The 19,808-nt window shown below is 39.8% G+C and overlaps 1 protein-coding gene across 1 annotated transcript in view; it reads left to right on the top strand.

Moving 5' to 3' along the window:
* Positions 1-6,377: 6,377 nt before the first annotated feature.
* The window catches only part of TMOD3 (tropomodulin 3), an 84,694-nt gene continuing 71,263 nt past the window's right edge, over positions 6,378-19,808 (top strand). The window contains exon 1 of the mRNA XM_060005962.1: positions 6,378-6,536. The gene's annotated coding sequence lies outside the window, so the exon portion shown is untranslated. The remainder of the gene's footprint in view (positions 6,537-19,808) is intronic.

The raw sequence follows: 19,808 nt of genomic DNA, 5'->3' as shown, positions 1-19,808 counted from the left end.
TTATATTAAATGATAGGAAATCATGAGAGTACAGTCAAAAGAACGTACTGTGTTTGGATTTCATCAAGACATTTGAGAAAATCTCAACACCCTTGAGAAATGTGGGCTGTATAACAGTTTAACTAAATAGTTAAATGACTGGTTTAAACAGTTTTTTTTTTTTTTTTTGACTCATGATCATAAGTAAAGGTTGATGAATGGAAGAATTTCAACCAGGAGGGCTTAGCCACTACACTGGTCTTTCCTTGATGAGTTTTGGTTAGCAGTTCATCAGTAATTTGGATGTGATACCCATAGAATACAGACTGAGTCTTTAACTAATGGGCACTGGGAGAGATAAGGAATACTTCGAGAGGTTCAAAACTATCTGGATAGGCCAAAATCCAAGCCTGTATCTAATCAGATGAAATTGAATAGAAACAATAGTAGTTTTCTACTTTTTTATATATATATATATACATAAATTTATGTATTTATTTTTGGCTGCGTTGGGTCTTGGCTGCTGCACATGGCAAGCGGGGGCTACTCTTCGTTGCCGTGCACGGGCTTCTCATTGCGGCGGCTTCTCTTGTTGCGGAGCTCGGGCTCTAGGCGCGCGGGCTTAAGTAGTTGTGGCACACGGGCTCAGTAGTTGTGGCTCGCTGGCTCTAGAGCACAGGCTCAGTAGTTGTGGTGTGTGGGCTTAGTTGCTCCGTGGCATGTGGGATCTTCCTGAACCAGGGATCGAACCCATGTCCCCTGCATTGGCAGGCGGATTCTTATTCACAATGCCACCAGGGAAGTCTCTAGTTTTCTACTTTTAATCCAAAAAGTCAACTACAAAAGATAGAATGGGAAAAATGTGAGTTAATTGCCATCTGTGTGGATAAAGACTTTGGTGTTGACGAAAAGCTTAACTGTAAGAAGTAGAATGTGTCTGCCTAAAAGCCAACTCTAGCTTCCGTGACAGTAGACAAAGAGTCTTGATATTTGTCCAAAAATCTGTTATTTGTCCTGGGCTTTGGGCCTCAGCTTTTGGAATGCCTACTTCAATATTATTCCCATCATCCTTAAACTTTGGCATGGTTGGTGGTAGGTATTTTTAAAGGTAATTCTTATATATAATCAGTCAACAGTGTCACTGATAAGAACAAAGTATGTCATTTAAATTTGCTATTATTTTATGAACATTGATTTTCAGATATAGGCAGGTATTCTAGATTGAGTGAAAAATCTGTTATTTATTTCTTGAAATTCTATCAAATATAAATGTATATTGCTAATTGGATAAGTAAAATGCTGTAATGCTGACTGTGAAAGGTTTCTTTTGTCTTCAACATTGATTAAAAATAAATTAATTCAAAAATTATTAAAAAGTATTAAGGACTTTCAAGTAGATAAGTAGGGAAATAGGTTGACAGTTGCTACAAATATAAAGAGGGTGCATTAGTTAGATAACTTAGGAGGAACAACAATATCTTTTTTAGTCAATATATGCTTAAAATTTTAAAATAATAATACAAGGAAAGATAAGTAGAGATTACATCATGCTATTATTCTTTTTTTTTTTGGTGGTAGCGGGCCTCTCACTGCTGTGGCCTCTCCCGCCGCGGAGCACAGGCCCCGGACGCACAGGCTTAGCGGCCATGGCCCACGGGCCCAGCCGCTCCGCGGCATGTGGGATCCTCCCAGACCGGGGCACGAACCCGCATCCCCTGCATCGGCAGACGGACTCTCAACCACTGTGCCACCAGGGAAGCCCATACTATTATTCTTTATAGAAATCTTTGGTGTACCTAGCATGTATAATTTAAAACCAGAATTTAATTCTTATTTAGTTCCATTTAGGACATGGCTCTGTTCATCCACTCGCCTCTGCTGAAATCTGGCTCTCCAGTGACTGTAGGAGAGTCTAACAGCTCACAGAACTGGGAGATTATTGTTCCTATGTTATACTATGTTAAACTTTACTATTTTAGCACTAACATTTTAAATAATATTAAAACAATAATTTAAATTTTGGCATCAAAATTTAAGTTTATTTGTGTATCCAGAAGTTTATTTTTTTGATAGTGATATCTGTGAGCAGCCTTGGCTTCAGCTGAAAATTTAAATTCTCAGCCCTTTGGCACTTAGCTGAAATATGCATTTAATGCACCTTCAGCGGAGGCACAGTAGGGTGTGAAAATATGAGGAATGGCAAAATCAATTCCAGCTGATGGCCTTAGGGAAGTTTGAGTCAGAAACAGGCATTTGAGACGGGCAATGAAACATGAGGAAGCTTCTAACAAGCAGAGATGGGGTGCTAGGGCAAGATATTTCAAGCTAAAGGCTTTGCCTGAATCCTTTCTATAAAATTGTGCACCCCAGCTATGGTGTTTGTCTTCTCTGATTCCTCCCTCCCACTGCTTTAACCAACTCCAAGCTCCCAGGAATGAAATCCTTACCTTTTAGTTACAACTTGATGTCTTTAGCTTAAGTTTTCTCAGTTCTCCTATAAAACACATAAAAAAAAAAACACTTCAGTATATCAAGGAAACTATTTCCTAAAGGAACTTTTGATAACAAGAAAATTGCTGCTGGCATTAATTTGCAAATGATGATTCAGTGTGACACGCTTTATGAGTTACTCTGGCAGGAAGTTTAAATATAACACAACTTAGGGCTTGTAATACATTAAGTAAAGTCACAGTGTCATTTTGTCAATCACTTTCACTCTGACAAAACCCTGAAAACTAACAGGATGTGTACTCTGTTCCTTATTCAAATATTTTACCTAACAGTCTCAGATATGTTCTCTTTACTATGTTGAACTTAAACAAACTGTTTTCCATTACTTGAAGTGGGATTAAATGTGTGGGGGAGGGGTGCCAGACCACTTTTATTTCAGAGGATCGCCTGTCATGGAATAGGCACTGCAGTAGTCAGCTTTGCTAGGTCAGTCTATAGTAACAAACAAACCTAAATCTCTGTTTACTTCTTGCTCGCATTACACATCAGCACCTGTGTTCAGCCGAGGCTCTGATTCCATGTGACTTCTCGTTCTAAAACCCAGGCAGAAGGACAAGACTCTATTTGGGACATGCCATTCTCTTGGTAGAAGGAAAGAGTAAGCACACGAGTAGGAAATGGCACTGTTAAAGCCTCCACTCAAAGCTGTCGTATTGTCGCTTCAATTCATTTTATTGGCCAAAGCAAATTCATGTTTGTAAGCTTTGCGATTACAATATGACAGTATTTTTGTGAAGAAAGAAGGAAAAGAAGCCTGAAAATATCTACAGAGAGGCACTGCAAGTCATATAACAGTGGGTAAGGTAGTCTTTTCCTCTATGGGAGAGCAAATAGTTGGGAACAATATCGCAATCCACCACAGGCATTTAGTGGATTAACCTTTTCACGTATTTATGTAAATATAATTTTGAGGTTTTGCCTTTTTTTCCCTCTTCTAGAACTCTGCTTTTTCTAACCGTAAGCTAATAATGGCAACCCATAAAGTGTAGTCCTTTTAAGAGAGCTCTGTCTCCACTTCAGGACGAGTTTCACTGGATCTTGTCCTGTGGAGCCAAACCCTCTCACAGCTGCTGTTTATAGCTGCATCAGGACCTTGGCTGGCATTTACCATGAACCTTGTGGATCTGTATCCCACTCATGCGCAGGAGGGGAGGGAAAGTTATTCATTTATTTACAAATATTTATTGAATACCTATTGTATGTCAAGCATTGCTGCAGATGCTAGGGAGAGAGGGGTAAATGATGCAAACTCCTTAAGCTTACATGAGTAAATAAAGCAAGATGTTAGGGAGTGACAGGTGCTAAGAAGACAAAGCAAGTAAAGAGAAAGGGTAAGAGGATCAGAGAAGACCTTTCAGAGGTGACATTTGAACAGAACCTTCATGAAAATGAGGGCGTGAGCCACGAGTATTTGGGAGGAAAGCATTCTCCTATGTAGTAGAAAGAACTTGAAGTGAGAAAATATTTGGCAGGATTGAGAAACCTCAGGGAGGCCCCTGTGACTGGAGTAGAGCAAAAGAGTGTATGTGTGGTGGGAAATAAAAATTTTCATGTAAGGACTGGTGGGGGTGGATTTAATTGTAAAGGAATTTCCTTTCCTTTCCAAAGGAAATGTGTTGGGAAGCCCTAAGTGGTCTGGAGCAGGAGGGTGACATGATCTGATTTATTTTAAAAAGGTCATTCTGGCACTGGTATACAGAATAGATTGTAGTTAGAGAGAGAAAGCAGTGAGGAAGGTTCTATTTTTTTACAGTTTTATCCAATACTAGGATGTTATTCTTAATACGTCTGCTACCATATGTGGTGTTTAATGTATATGGGTTTAGGCGATTCATATTTGTGAGTCTTGTGATTACAATATGATAACACTTGTCTGAAGAAAAGGAAAGAATCCATCATCACATCACTTTATTTTAGAAAAAAGAATTAGAATAAGATGAAGACATTTGTTAGGAAAAACTTAAAGAGCTAAAAAAGAAAAATTTAATGTATGTCTAATACCCCATATTGGAAGGTCAGGGAGGAAATGTGTCATAGTTTAAATCAGTCAGACATTGAATTAAAAGCCCTCTCTGCTTCTTAAAGAGCAAAGCAGAAGAAGCCATATTGCTGTAAAGGAAAGTCCTTCTTAAAATAAACCATATCTGGATAACCATGGTTCTCTGCTTTGCTTTTTCAGGAACTCTATTTTGTCAGTTTCCCCAGAGGTGTAGGAACTCACAAGAGACTTGCCAGTTAGCATAACACCTATATATTAACTTATAATGAAATACAGAACTACCAAATGAATCCAGATATTCAGCTCATCCAGTCAGAACACCATCTCCCTGGACTGTGTTAGGGAATTTTTTTTTAATGTACCTTGGACATGGTCACAGATGATCTTACTTTAAAGAATTTGATGAAATTTAGGAGACAATCTGATCAACAGTGGAAAGCATGCTAGAATTTAAGTCAGGCTACTTGTACTTCATTTCTAGATCTCCAGTTACTGGCTGTGTGACCTTGCACAGATTACTTAACTTTTCTGGGTCTTAGTTTTCTCATCTGTAGAAATGGAGGATACTAATATATTCTTTGCAGGGTTATTTAGAGGATTGGATGAGATATTATAAAGGGAGTGCTGGCACAGTTCTTGGCGTGGGTTAAATATTCAATAAATATTAGTTAACCTGAATTCTGAATTCTGTAGGAAATTGCTCTCAGCTATTATCTCCAAGAATATTTGAGAAATTGATTCCCACGAAGATGCTATAGAAAATAAGATGCAATGGCACAAAATTTAATGTTAATTGCCTTCTAAGTGTATTTGCATTTTGGAGGTTTTTTTTTTCCTTTTTTTCCTCTTTCTTTCTTTCTTTTTCCTGAAGAACTCCAAATCATCAGTGATCTTCATTGCTAGAATTAGTGGATGTTAATTGCATGAAATTCCAGGGTGTTTACCTGGGGTGCTCCCTGCTCTGAGGGGAAGAAGTAAATGCCAGGGGAGGCTTAACAATTAGTCAGCTCCCACACTGGGTGTAGCTGGAATGTGTCTCAAGCAGGCACTTCAATCCTCTATCTGGCTGTATTCTTTGAGAAGGCGTATCAAAGCTGAGCATTACCCCGGGGAATGGTTTATTCCTGAAGAGCAGGCCAGGAAAATTACCAGTGAGTGATTAAAGGAATGAATGCAAGGCCGTGGCTGTCTCCTATCCTCAGAGCCCTGGACAAAAGGCAGCCATTTCATAGGCCACCCTAGAGCTGCCATCTGAAGTATTCCCGCTGTCTTCCTCTTCGCCTTCAGAGTGCCCACCTGCCCCAGTTCCCCCCTTTAAGCAGCACTTCTACTTTTTTCTCCCACTTACATCAGCCCAGTTCCACTGCCTGTTGTGCAGCTTGAAGCTGGAATGCAAAGATGGGATGGGGTGGAAACTGATCGCGGCGACATCACCCCTGGTTGCAAACCTAAGGAAATCACTAGGGCCACTATGCGCTTGAGGTGACATCCGCCTGATTTACGTCACTCTCGTGGTTGGCCTGTTTCCTTTTCTATCATTTTTTCACGACAAGTTTAAAGGTCTCGATGTTATGTCCTCACATTAGCAACGAAGGGTACAACACAAGTTCTGCCTTGCGTCCCTCTGGACTAAAAGTCAAAGTAAAGAGGAAATCTATACTAAGGAGCCTCTAGCTGCTGTTTATAGCTCCCAAAGGGTGCAAGGTAGATATTTCCACTAGTAAATTACGTTTTCTCAGGCTGGTGTAAGGCTTGGTATCCGCAGCCACTTCCAAAGTCCTGCACGTAGAAAAGACCAGGGTCTGCGCTGAGCCGCGCCCTCCTCGCTCGAACTACAACTCCCAGGATGCCCCGCGACTAGGGAGTGCGCACGCGCATAGGCGGCGGAGTGGAACCAGGGCCGTCGAGTTGGGGGAGCTGCCGGCGGTGTTTCAGACAACTCCTTGGGAGGCGGCAGCAGGCAGACGGGCGGGTACTGGGAACTGAGCGGCAGGCCGTCCCTGTGGGTCTGTGAAGGAGGTCGGTGGCCCTAGTGGGCTCCAGTCAGGTAAGCCAAGCCCGTGCTTTCCAGGAAGTACGTCTGCGGGCGCGGGCAGGGAGTCGCACCGGCCATGGTGGCTGAGGCGGGAGAGGTTGCCTTCCAACTGCCAGGCTGTGAGCTCCTTCCCTACCAGTCCCTCTCGGGGAGCGAGGGGACGCTGGGGTCTGCTTCGGGGCTAACGGGCCGGGGTAGGAGCCGTGGGACGCGCTGGGCGTTGCCCGCGGTGGAGGCGCGCGAATCCCGAGTTGCTGATGAATCACTCGGGGGCCCGGCCTTGCCGGGTTCGGGACCGGACCCTTCCCCTCCCGGCTGGAGCCTGCGCGGGCCGCGACCGTGCGAGCTCGCGGTGCCTACCCTTTCCACCCCACCAAGGTGTAGCTCTGGGGACTAGCGTCTGAAAAGGTTTTTTTCACCAAGACTCCTTCAAAGGTTTCTGCTGGGTGAAAGTTGCAAAGAAGAAAAAGAGAAAAAAAAAAGTGGGGCACACCCTTTTCTTTTTGATTGAAATCTGGCTTGTCTTGCGTTCGCCGTTTTGATCTATCTGCTCTTAGAATAAATTCCTGGCTCCTGCGCAGCACAGCTGGATCCGGCTGTGAAGTTTGTATGTTGGTTTGTTTTGAGGACGTGACTGGGTCGTTACATTTTTGCTTACAGAAATTGGTGTGTTTCCTCTGCAAGCCCGCATTCTGATTACAAACAAATGAGAAACAGCCGCAGGGGGATTTTTGTTCTGGTTTTTGGTTTTTTTTATGTTTAGTTAAGAATCATATTTCCAACTTGCCCTTGGCTTCTCTTAAAACCAAAAGTCATCTGGTAATGAACACTGCAGTAAAGCTTATCCCAGGAGGTCATACTTGAACAGGAAATAAGCCTGTGGAGATTTAAGTTAGTCAGGTGCGGTCTCCCTTGGTTTGTAACATTTTCATGCAGCTCATGTTTCTTTTTCTGAGAATTCCTTCAGATTTATTTTTCAGCAGATTAAATTGATTAATTAATTGGCCTGACCAAAAGTATATTAGGCTTAGAAAAATAGTTGTGTCCAACCTCATTTACCTTTGCCAGTCTCTTCTTCCTAGTCCTAGGCACCTTTTTACCCTATCACTTCTTTAGGAGCCCACAGTCATTTTATTAGAATACTTAGAATCACTTTTCTAACACATTCCTAGGAAAGGAACAAAAAGGGAAACAGTGAGATGCAGCATATTTTGGCTCGTTTAGCTTGCTTGCTTTTGAATCCCTCAGGATTTCTAGTTTGCTCATCTTTAAAATGAGGTTGTTTGGCCAGATGACCCCAAGATTGTCAGCCCTAGGTATCTGATTGTAAAAATTCATTTATTTTATTCAGTCAGGAAACACTGGCCACACCTGTCATTCCAAGCCCAGTGCTAGGCATGAAGGAACAAAACTGAGTTCTTGAGGATGTCGCTGACCTAATGCTCAATTTCTTTTAATCATGTTGTTATGACTAGTTACAAAGTTTTGTGGCATACCTTCCAGGCCAGATTACTCTCTAATTAATAACTTAACCTAAAGTTAAATACATACAGATCAAATCCAATTACAATGATCAGTTTCCTCTAATCAGAGATTTTTCAATTGTTAGCTACTGGTCCATTTAAATAAAACACACGTTCAGTACAACAGAAAGGACTTGAAAGGTGTAGGTGGTGCTTCTCAAACTTTAACAGCCATAAATCACCCAGAAACTTGTAGGTTTGAAGTGGGGGCTTGGAATCTGCTGGTCAGAAAGGGAATACTGTAGTTGCAGTGCGAGGCCACACTTTGAATATCAAGGGTTGGGAGATATTTTAAGGTGTTTATAATGACAGTTTAAAGACCAGTGTTGATAAATGCTGGAGAGGGTGTGGAGAAAAGGGAACACTCTTGCACTGTTGGTGGGAATGTAAACTGATACAGCCACTATGGAGAGCAGTAGGGAGGTTCCTTAAAAAACTAAAAATAGAACTACCATATGGCCCAGCAATCCCACTACTGGGCATATACCCTGAGAAAACCATAATTCAAAAAGCATGTACCACAGTGTTCACTGCAGCTCTATTTACAATAGCCAGGACATGGAAGCAACCTAAGTGTCCATCGACAGATGAATGGATAAAGAAGATGTGGCACATATATACAATGGAATATTACTCAGCCATAAAAAGAAACAAAACTGAGTTATTTGTAGTGAGGTGGATGGACCTAGAGGCTGTCATACAGAGTGAAGTAAGTCAGAAAGAGAAAAACAAATACCATATGGCAACACATATATATGGAATCTAAAAAAAAAAAAAGGTTCTGAAAAACCTACAGGCAGGACAGGAATAAAGATGCAGACATAGAGAATGGACTTGAGGACATGGAGAGGGGGAAGGGTAAGGTGGGACGAAGTGAGAGAGTGACATGGACATATATACACTACCAAACATAAAATAGATAGCAAGTGGGAAGAAGCCGCATAGCACAGGGAGATCAGCTAGGTGCTTTGTGACCACCTAGAGGGGTGGGATAGGGAGGGTGGGAGGGAGACGCAAGAGGGAGGAGATATGGGGATGTATGTATATGTATAGCTGATTCACTTTGTTATACAGCAGAAACTAACACACCATTGTAAAGCAATTATACCCCAATAAAGATGTTAAAACACACACAAAAAAGACTAGTGTTGATAGCTGTGATATGAGGTGCATAGCAATGGCTTTTTACAACTCTCAATTTAAAAAAAGTAATCCTACTCTAACAAAAAGAATTTCCTTCACAAGTTTTCTTTTTTCTCTTCTTTTGCTCCTTCCCTTCTCCTTTCTCTTTGATGTATCCTCTCAGCTTTTTTTTTCCCTCTCCTCCTCTTCCACCACCCTCAACTGTTTTCATTTACGTTAATTCAGTAATTCAACTTGTGTTTTGCCCCATCCTGTTCAAGGTATTGTCTTAGGCTCATGGTGAATACAGACATAGAAGACATGTTTTTTGTCTGGGAGCCTACTCCCTCTGAGATTAGGCATGTGTACTTGTTTATAGTTCAGAGCACTGTAAGAGTTGTCTGTAGGGAATAAAGTCTTGCGGTAGGAGTTCAAACGGAGAGATCTTCTGCAGTTTTCGGGGTAGGAAACAAGTGAAGTCATCTTTTTCCCACTCATTGGTCATCTGTTTTCCCCCAGGCTGTACTCTCTGTACTGTTTGAGTGTGTTTATGACATATCTACATAGAATATAGTACAATTTCATAAATTAATTTATTTGGAACTTTGAGTGAGCTGGCTATATGAAAATCAGTTAGGTCTGAGCAGTATTCTAGGGAGGATGAGAGGTGGTGAAGATGAAAATAAACCTGGATAGAGGCACAGAGGAGGACTCAGTAAAACAATAGAAAGGATCTCGGTGGTTTTCAGGTGTCTGTCTGACGTACAGTGCTCTTGTTATTTAGGATGCATTATCTTTTAAAGTTCAAATTAGCTAGAAAATTATGCCAGCTTTTCAATTGTTCTTTTTCCATCCAGAGGTCTTTATTTATTTTTTTTAACATCTTCATTGGAGTATAATTGCTTTACAATGGTGTGTTAGTTTCTGCTGTATAACAAAGTGAATCAGCTATACATATACATATATCCCCATATCTCCTCCCTCTTGCGTCTCCCTCCCACCCTCCCTATCCCACCCCTCTAGGTGGTCACAAAGCACCAAGCTGATCTCCCTGTGCTATGCAGCTGCTTCCCACTAGCTACCTGTTTTACATTTGGTAGTGTATATATGTCCATGCCACTCTCTCACTTCGTCCTAGCTTACCCTTCCCCCTCCCCATGTCCTCAGGTCCATTCTCTACATCTGCGTCTTTATTCTGGTCCTGCCCTTAGGTTCTTCAGAATCATTCTTTTTTTTTTTAGATTCCATATATATGTGTTAGCATACCGTATTTGTTTTTCTCTTTCTGACTTACTTCACTCTGTATGACAGTCTCTACGTCCATCCACCTCACTACAAATAACTCAATTTCATTTCTTTTTATGGCTGAGTAATATTCCATTGTATATACATGCTGCATCTTCTTTATCCATTCATCTGTTGATGGACACCTGGGTTGCTTCCATGTCCTGGCTATTGTAAATAGAGCTGCAGTGAACATTGTGGTACATGCTTCTTTTTGAATTATGGTTTTCTCAGGGTATATGCCCAGTAGTGGGATTGCTGCGTCATATGATAGTTCTATTTTTAGTTTTTTAAGGAACCTCCCTACTGCTCTCCATAGTGGCTGTATCAATTTACATTCCCACCGACAGTGCAAGAGGATTCCCTTTTCTCTACACCCCCTCCAGCATTTATAGTTTGTAGATTTTTTGATGATGGCCATTCTGACTGGTGTGAGGTGATACCTCATTGTGGTTTTGATTTGCATTTCTCTAATGATTAGTGATGTTGAGCATCCTTTCACGTGTTTGTTGGCAATCTGTATATCTTTGGAGAAATGTCTGTTTAGGTCTTCTGCCTATTTTTGGATTGGGTTGTTAGTTTTTTTGATATTGAGCTGCATGAGCTGCTTGTAAATTTTGGAGATTAATCCTTTGTCAGTTGCTTCATTAGCAAATATTTTCTCCCACTCTGAGGGTTGTCTTTTGGTCTCGTTTGTGGTTTCCTTTGCTAACGAAAGCTTTGAAGTTTCATTAGGTCCCATTTGTTTATTTTTGTTTTTATTGCTATTTCTCTAGGAGGTGGGTCAAAAAGCATCTTGCTGTGATTTATGTCATAGAGTATTCTGCCTATGTGTTCCTCTAAGAGTTTGATAGTGTCTGGCCTTACATTTAGGTCTTTAATCCATTTTGAGTTTATTTTTGTTTATGGTGTTAGGGAGTGTTCTAATTTCATTCTTTTACATGGAGCTGTCCAGTTTTCACAGCACCACTTATTAAAGAGGCTGTCTTTTCTCCATTGTATATCCTTGCCTCCTTTGTCATAGATTAGTTGACCATAGGTTCATGGGTTTATCTCTGGGCTTTCTGTCCTGTTCCATTGATCTATATTTCTGTTTTTGTGCAGTACCCAACTGTCTTGATTACTGTAGCTTTGTAGTATAGTCTGAAGCCAGGGAGTCTGATTCCTCCAGCTCCGTTTTTTTCCCTCAAGACTGCTTTGGCTATTCGGGGTCTTTTGTGTCTACATACAAATTTTAAGATTTTTTTGTTCTAGTTCTGTAAAAAATGCCATTGGTAATTTGATAGGGATTGCATTGAATCTGTAGATAGCTTTGGGTAGTATAGTCATTTTCACAGTATTGATTATTCCAGTCCAAGAACATGGTATATCTTCTTCATCTGTTTGTGTCATCTTTGATTTCTTTCATCAGTGTCTTATAGTTTTCTGAGTACAGGTCTTTTACCTCCTTAGATAGGTTCATTCCTAGGTATTTTATTCTTTTTGTTGCAGTGGTGAATGGAATTGTTTCCTTAATTTCTCTTTCAGATCTTTCATTGTTAGTGTATAGGAATGCAAGAGATTTCTGTGCATTAATTTTGTATTCTGCAACTTTACCAAATTCATTGATTAGCTCTAGTAGTTTTCTGGTGGCATCTTTAGGATTCTCTGTGTATAGTATCATGTCATCTGCAAACAGTGACAGTTTTACTGCTTCTTTTCCAATTTCTATTCCTTTAATTTCTTTTTTTCTCTGATTGCCGTGGCTAGGACTTCCAAAACTATGTTGAATAATAGTGGTGAGAGTGGACATCCTTGTCTCGTTCCTGATCTTAGAGGAAATGCTTTCAGTTTTTCACCATTGAGAACTGATGTTTGCTCTGGGTTTGTCGTATATGGCCTTTATTATGTTGAGGTAGGTTCCCTCTATGCCCACTTTCTAGAGAGTTTTTATCATAAATGGGTGTTGAATTTTGTCAAAAGCTTTTTCTGCATCTATTGAGATGATCATATGGGTTTTATTCTTCAGTTTGTTAATATGGTTTATCACATTGGTTGATTTGCGTATATTGAAGAATACTTGCATCCCTGGGATAAATCCCACCTGATCATGGTGTATGATCCTTTTAATGTGTTGTTGGATTCTGTTTGCTAGTATTTTGTTGAGGATTTTTGCATCTATATTCATCAGTGATATTGGTCTGTAATTTTCTTTTTTTGTAATATCTTTGTCTGCTTTTGGTATCAGGGTGATGGTGGTCTCATAGAATGAGTTTGGGAGTGTTCCTCTGCAGTTTTTTGGAAGAGTTTGAGAAGGATGGGTTTTGGCTCTTCTCTAAATGTTTGATGGAATTCATCTGTGAAGCCATCTGGTCCTGGACTTTCGTTTGTTGGAAGGTTTTTAATCACAGTTTCAATTTCATTACTTGTGATTGGTCTGTTGATATTTTCTATTTCTTCCTGGTTCAGTCTTGGAAGGTTATACCTTTCTAAGTATTTGTACATTTCTTCCAGGTTGTCCATTTTATTGGCATAGAGTTGCTTGTAGTAGTCTCTTATGATGCTTTGTATTTCTGTAGTGTCTGTTGTAACTTCTCCTTTTTCATTTCTAATTTTATTGATTTCAGTCCTCTTCCTCTTTTTCTTGATGAGTCTGGCTAATGGTTTATTAATTTTATCTTCTCAAAGAACCAGCTTTTAGTTTTATTGATCTGTGCCATTGTTTTCTTTGTTTCTATTTCATTTATTTCTGCTTTGATTTTTATTTCTTTCTTTCTTTCTGCTAAGTTTGGATTTTATTTGTTCTTCTTTCTCTAGTTCCTTTAGTTGTAAGGTTAGATTGTTTATTTGAGATTTTTCTTGTTTCTTGAGATAGGATTTTATTGCTCTGAATTTATTGCCCTGTTAGAACTGCTTTTGCTGCATCCCATAGGTTTTGGATCGTTGTGTTTTTGTTGTAATTTGATTCTAGGTATTTTATGATTTCCTCTTTGATTTCTTCAGCAATCTCTTGGTTATTAAGTAACATATTGTTTAGCTTCCATGTGTTTGTGTTTTTTACGTTTTTCTCCCTGTAACTGATTTCTAATCTCATAATGTTGTGGTCAGAAAAGATGCTTGATACGATTTCAATTTTCTTAAATTTACTGAGGCTTGATTTGTGACCCAAGATGTGATCTATCCTGGAGAATGTTCTGTGTGCACTTGAGAAGAAAGTGTAATCTACTGTTTTTGGATGGAATGTCCTATAAATATCAATTAAATCTATCTGGTCTGTTGTGTCATTTAAAGCTTCTGTTTCCTTATTAATTTTCTGTTGGATGATCTGTCTGTTGGTGTAAATGAGTTGTTAAAGTCCCCCACTATTATTGCATTACTGTTGATTTCCTCTTCTATATCTGTTAGCAGTTGCCTTATGTATTGGGGTGCTCCTATGTTGGGTGCATATATATTTATAATTGTTATGTTTTCTTCTTGGATTGATCTCTTGATCATTATGTAGTGTCCTTCCTTGTTTCTCGTAACAGTCTTTATTTTAAAGTCTACTTTATCTAATATGAGTATTGCTACTGCAGCTTTCTTTTGATTTCCATTTGCATGGAATATCTTTTTCCATCCCCTCAGTTTCAGTCTGTATGTGTCCCTAGGTCTGAAGTGGGTCTCTGGTAGACAGCATATATATGGGTCTTGTTTTTTTATCCATTCAGTGAGCCTGTGTCTTTTGGTTGGAGCATTTAATCCATTCACATTTAAGGTAATTATTGATATGTATGTTTCTATTCCCATTTTCTTAATTGTTTTGGTTTTGTTGTTGTAGGTCTTTTCCTTCCCTTGTGTTTCTTGCCTAGAGAAGTTCCTTTAGCATCTGTTTTAAAGCTGGTTTGGTGGTGCTGAATTCTCTTAGCTTTTGCTTGTTTGTAAAGGTTTTAATTTCTCTGTTGAATCTGAATGAGATCCTTGCTGGGTAGAGTAATCTTGGTTGTAGCTTTTTCCCTTTCATCACTTTAAATATGTCCTACCAGTCCCTTTTGGCTTGCAGAGTTTCTGCTGAACGATCAGCTGTTAACCTTATGGGGATTCCCTTGTATGTTATTTGTTGTTTTTCCATTGCTGCTTTTAATATTTTTTCTTTGTTTTTAATTTTTGATAGTTTGATTAATATGTGTCTTGGTGTGTTTCTCCTTGGATTTATCCCATATGGGACTGTCTGTGCTTCCTGGACTTGATTGACTATTTCCTTTCCCTTATTAGGGAAGTTTTCAACTATAATCTTTTCAAATATTTTCTCAGTCCCTCTCTTTTTCTCTTCTTCTTCTATAATTCGAATTCGACCCCTATAATTGGAATGTTGGTGTGTTTAATGTTGTCCCAGAGGTCTCTGAGACTGTCCTGAATTCTCTTCATTCTTTTTTCTGTATTCTGCTCTGCAGTAGTTATTTCCACTATTTTATCTTCCAGGTCACTTCTCCGTTCTTCTGCCTCAGTTATTCTGCTATTGATTCCTTCTAGAGAATTTTAAAATTTCATTTATTGTGGTGTTCATCATTGTTTGTTTGCTCTTTATTTCTTCTAGGTCCTTGTTAAATGTTTCTTGTATCTTCTCCATTCTATTTCCAAGATTTTGGATCATCTTTACTATCGTTACTCTGAATTCTTGTCTTGAACTCGCCTCTCCCACCTCAGAGGCACAGGCCTGACAGCCAGCTGGAGCACCAAGACCCTATCAGCCACATGGACAGATATGTGGGGAGTTTCTTGCCTTTTGGGAAGTCTGAGGTCTTCTGCCAGCATTCAGTAGGTTTTCTGTAGGAGTTGTTCCACATATAGATGTATTTCTGATGTATTTGTGGGGAGGAAGATGATCTCCATGTCTTACTCCTCCGCCATCTTGAAGGTCTCCCCTTCAGTTGTTCTTAAATTTAAATATATATGACTCTGTCTTGATAAAAATAGTTGAGAGCCTTTTTCTTTAGGCTGTGATAGTGGTCAAAGCACTGTTGTCCTTCCTTGCTGACATTCGATTTACATGCCTTACTCTTTCTCAGTCATTTTTATATCTGACCCTCTAAAATGACAACTCTAAAATCATTGGGAGGAAAATGGTAAAGAAAACAGAAAATTCTACTGAACTTCTCATAGTCCATTAGGTATGTATTGAAATTGTGAAGAATCAAACTTGATTTGCCATTTATGAAAAATTAAACATGAACAGATACAATTATATCTATGTACCTATGTACATCTGTAATCCATTAGGTGATTTGCAATAATGAAGGAATAGAGATGTCAGTAATCCAAAGTGGAAAGTAATTGAACATGTGGAGGGTGGTATTCTAGAATTTCATTTGAAACAAAATCATTATATCTTGAAGCAGGGTGCTACTTTGTATTGTTTTACTGAGGTATAATTAACATTCAGTAAAATGCACATATCATGTGTCCAGTTCAAGGAGTTCTGCCAATTTTATACACTGTAACTTCTACCAAAAGAGATAGAAAATATTTTTATCACCATAGAAACTACCCTCATGCCTCTGTCCAGCCATTTTCCTCACCCACCCTCCGAAAGGTTACCACTTTCTTACTCTGTATTTCTGACACCATAGGTTTGTTTTGCTTAGTCTTGGACTTGACATAAATAGAGTCATACAGTAGTATGTGCTTTTTTGTGTCTGACTCTTTCCTGTAACATGATGTTTCTGAGATTTATCTGTGTTGTGTGTATCAGTGGTTTGTTCTCTTTTATTGATGAATAGTATTCCATTGTATGAATATACCACAATTTGTTTATCTTATTTTTTTAAAAAAATTATTTATTTATTATTTGTTTTTGGCTGTGTTAGGTGTTTGTTGCTGTGTGCAGGCTTTCTCTAGTTGTGGTGAGCGGGGGATTCTCTTCGTTGTGGTGCGCAGCCTTCTCGTTGCGGTGGCTTCTCTTATTGCAGAGCACGGGCTTTAGGCACGCGGGCTTCAGTAGTTGTGCCTCCTGGCTCCATAGTGCAGGCTCAGCAGCCGTGGCGCATGGGTTTAGTTGCTCCGCGGCATGTGGGATCTTCCCGGACCAGGGCTCAAACCTGTGTCCCCCACATTGGCAGGCGGATTCTTAACCACTCCACTCTTAGGGAAACCCTACACAATTTAAAAAAAAAATTGTTTATTTGGCCGCACCAGGTGTTAGTTGCGGCACGCGGGATCTTCGTTGCCACGTGCAGGATCTTTTGGTTGTGGCATGCAGGATCTTTAGTTGCTGCACGTGAACTGTTAGTTGCTGCAAGTAGAATCTAGTTCCCTGACCAGGGATTGTACCAGGCCCCCTGCATTGGGAGCACAGAGTCTTAGCCCCTGGGCCACTAGGGAAGTCCCCAAATTTTAATTTTTAATGTTGCCAAATTTTAGTGCTGTCAGCCTTTTTTATTTTAGCCATACTAGAGGATGTAAAATGGTACCTCATTCTGGTTTTAAGTTGCATTTTCCTGACGATTAAGGATGTTGAATGCTTTATCATGTGCTAATTAGCTATACTTTATTTTCTTTTGTGAAGCATCTGTTCAAGTCTTTTGCCTGTTTTTTCATTGGGTGGTTCATCTTTTTATTGTTGTTTGCAGGAGTTCTTTATATATTCTGAGTACAGGTCTTTTGTCTGGTACGTGTGTTGGAGATTTTTTTTAACCTAGGCTTTGGCTTTTCTATTTGTTTTCTTAATGATATGATGAGCAGAAATTTTTTATGGAGTCATTTTATTAACTTTTAATTTTATGGTTAGTGTTTTTTTATGCCAATCCCCAGGGTTGCAAAGCTTTCTTTAAAAAAAGCTTTTCTTGGGCTTCCCTGGTGGCACAGTGGTTGAGAGTCTACCTGCCGATGCAGTGGACATGGGTTCGTGCCCTGGTCTGGGAAGGTCCCACATGCCGTGGAGCGGCTGGGCCGTGAGCCATGGCCACTGAGCCTGCGCGTCCGGAGCCTGTGCTCCTCAACGGGAGAGGCCACAATAGTGAGAGGCCCGCGTACCGCAAAAAAAAAAAAAAAGCTTTTCTTCTTTAAAGCTTTCTTTTTCTAGGTTTTAGATCTTTGTTCCATCTCAGATTAATTTTTGTGTTATGATGGGAGGTAGGGGTTTAGGTTTATTTTCCTTTCATACAGATATCCAGTCGTTGCAGCAACATAGGTTAAAAAATCTTTGCCATTAGATTGACTTGGCAACTTAATTGAAAATAAGATGAGCTACTGTGTAATTTAGTTTTGCTTATATTGTCAATTTCTTAAGAAGGGTCCTGTATCTTTAAAACAAACAAAGCAACAACTTTTATGCACCTCTTCCATACTGCAGCTAGACTGAGATTGATCTAGGGCTAGTTACCATGTATTTCCTGATGGAGGTGCTAATAATGAATTTGAATTTTATTTTATTTATTTTTTGGCCACCCCACGGGGCATGTGGGATGTTAATTCCCGATCCCTGCGCCCCCTGCAGTGGAAGCACAGAGTCTTAACCACTGGACCTCCAGGGAAGTCTCTAAGTTTTAATTTTAAATGGCTTTTCTGTTGGTTGAGTTAATGGAGCCGATCTCATTTCAGTAGAAGTTGCACCCTGAGCAAGCTACAGAGAGCTTAATATTTTCCTGTTTATTGACTTGGTCAAAATAGATGTAAACATATATATACATATAAAATCCATGCATTTTAGTTTTCATCTTTCTACTGCACTACTCCAGTCCAATCTTTTTTTTTTTTTTTGCGGTACGCGGGCCTCTCACTGTTGTGGCCTCTCCCGTTGCGGAGCACAAGCTCTGGACGTGCAGGCTCAGTGGCCATGGCTCACGGGCCCAGCCGCTCCACGGCATGTGGGATCTTCCCAGACCGGGGCACGAACCCGTGTCCCCTGCATTGGCAGGCGGACTCTCAACCACTGCGCCACCAGGGAAGCCCCAGTCCAATCCTTTTTGACACAGTTCCTGAATTTGTCTTGGAACAGTTTCTAAGGAGACAGGTTGGTTCTTTTTTCTTCCAGATTTTATTGACTGATAACACAATACAATGATAACATTTTTAAAAGAACGTCAGCTTAACCATGTTACTCTAATGTAACTGTTTCATTTTTCCTCATTTCCTTCCAGGCTTTGTTCATCCACATACCTATTTCTGTATGGTTGAAATCATAGTGTACATGTGCTTTTCTGTGATAACCAGTGGACATCGTGTTCTGTGTGTGGGTCACCCTTGTTAGTAAAGATAAATAAAGCTGGAGATGGAGATGAGACCACTAGGGGACTTAGCAGTGGGAAATCTTGAATCCAAAGCTTAATTAAAACTGAAGTCGAACAAAGTTAAGATTTTCAAAGACAGGGTTACCCTTCCATGGAAATGCGGGACAACTTTGGTTTCCTTATTCTCTCTCTCTCTCTTTTTTTAATGTATAACAGCTTTATTGAAATATAATTCACATATACAATTCACCCATTTACAGCGTACAAGAAAATGGATTTCAGTATATTCACAGAGTTGTGCAACCATCACCACAGTTCATTTTGGAACATTTTCATCACACCAAAAAGAAACCCCTGGGACTTCCCTGACAGTCCAGTGGTTAAGACTCCAAGCTCCCAATGTAGGGGGAGTGGGTTTGATCCCTGGTCGGGGAACTAAGATCCTACATGCCACGTGCCATGGCCAAATAAATAAATATCAATAAATTAAAAGAAAAGAAAAGACCCCCCTTGACCATTAACAGTCACTACCTACTTCCTCCCAACACCCCTAGCCATAGGCAACCATTCTGCTTTTTGTCTCTATGAATTAGCCTCTTCTGGACATTTCATATAAATGGAATCATACAATATATAGTCTTTTGTGACGGGCCTCTTTCACCATTATACTCTTATAGTTTGCTCTGAGAATCATATTACAAGGTAGGTTCCTCCACAGATGTGCACACTTTTTGACCTGTAGAGAGATACACTCCCTTTGGTACATATGCTCAAACACTTACACCTACTCACTAAGGGAGGAACACAAACACACCAAGACGAACTTACAAACTAAGGTAATTCATACATGGAGATAACCCTTTACAAATAAACAGTTTCATATCTGGGCATATCTAAGCACTAATATCACTACACGTACGCACATGTGAACACAACTCCTGAAGCATATGTGAGAAAATGGGTGAGAATATGATAAACTGGGAGGAAAAGAGGCCTGAGTGGACAAGAGTGAATGAGAGTGTGATGGCAAGTTGTGTTTATTTCAAAGTGTATTCTCCTGGTGTTTAAAACACTTTCTAGAGCTCTTCATCTTTTAAACCAGTACCAATTGTCTGATATGTTTGTATTATTTAATACGTGTATAGACTTGTAGGAAAGATTGTTGTAATTAG

The sequence above is a fragment of the Delphinus delphis genome, chromosome 2 (assembly GCF_949987515.2).
Source record: "Delphinus delphis chromosome 2, mDelDel1.2, whole genome shotgun sequence".
NCBI lineage: Eukaryota > Metazoa > Chordata > Mammalia > Artiodactyla > Delphinidae > Delphinus > Delphinus delphis.
This window is presented reverse-complemented; position numbering and strand designations above follow the sequence as displayed.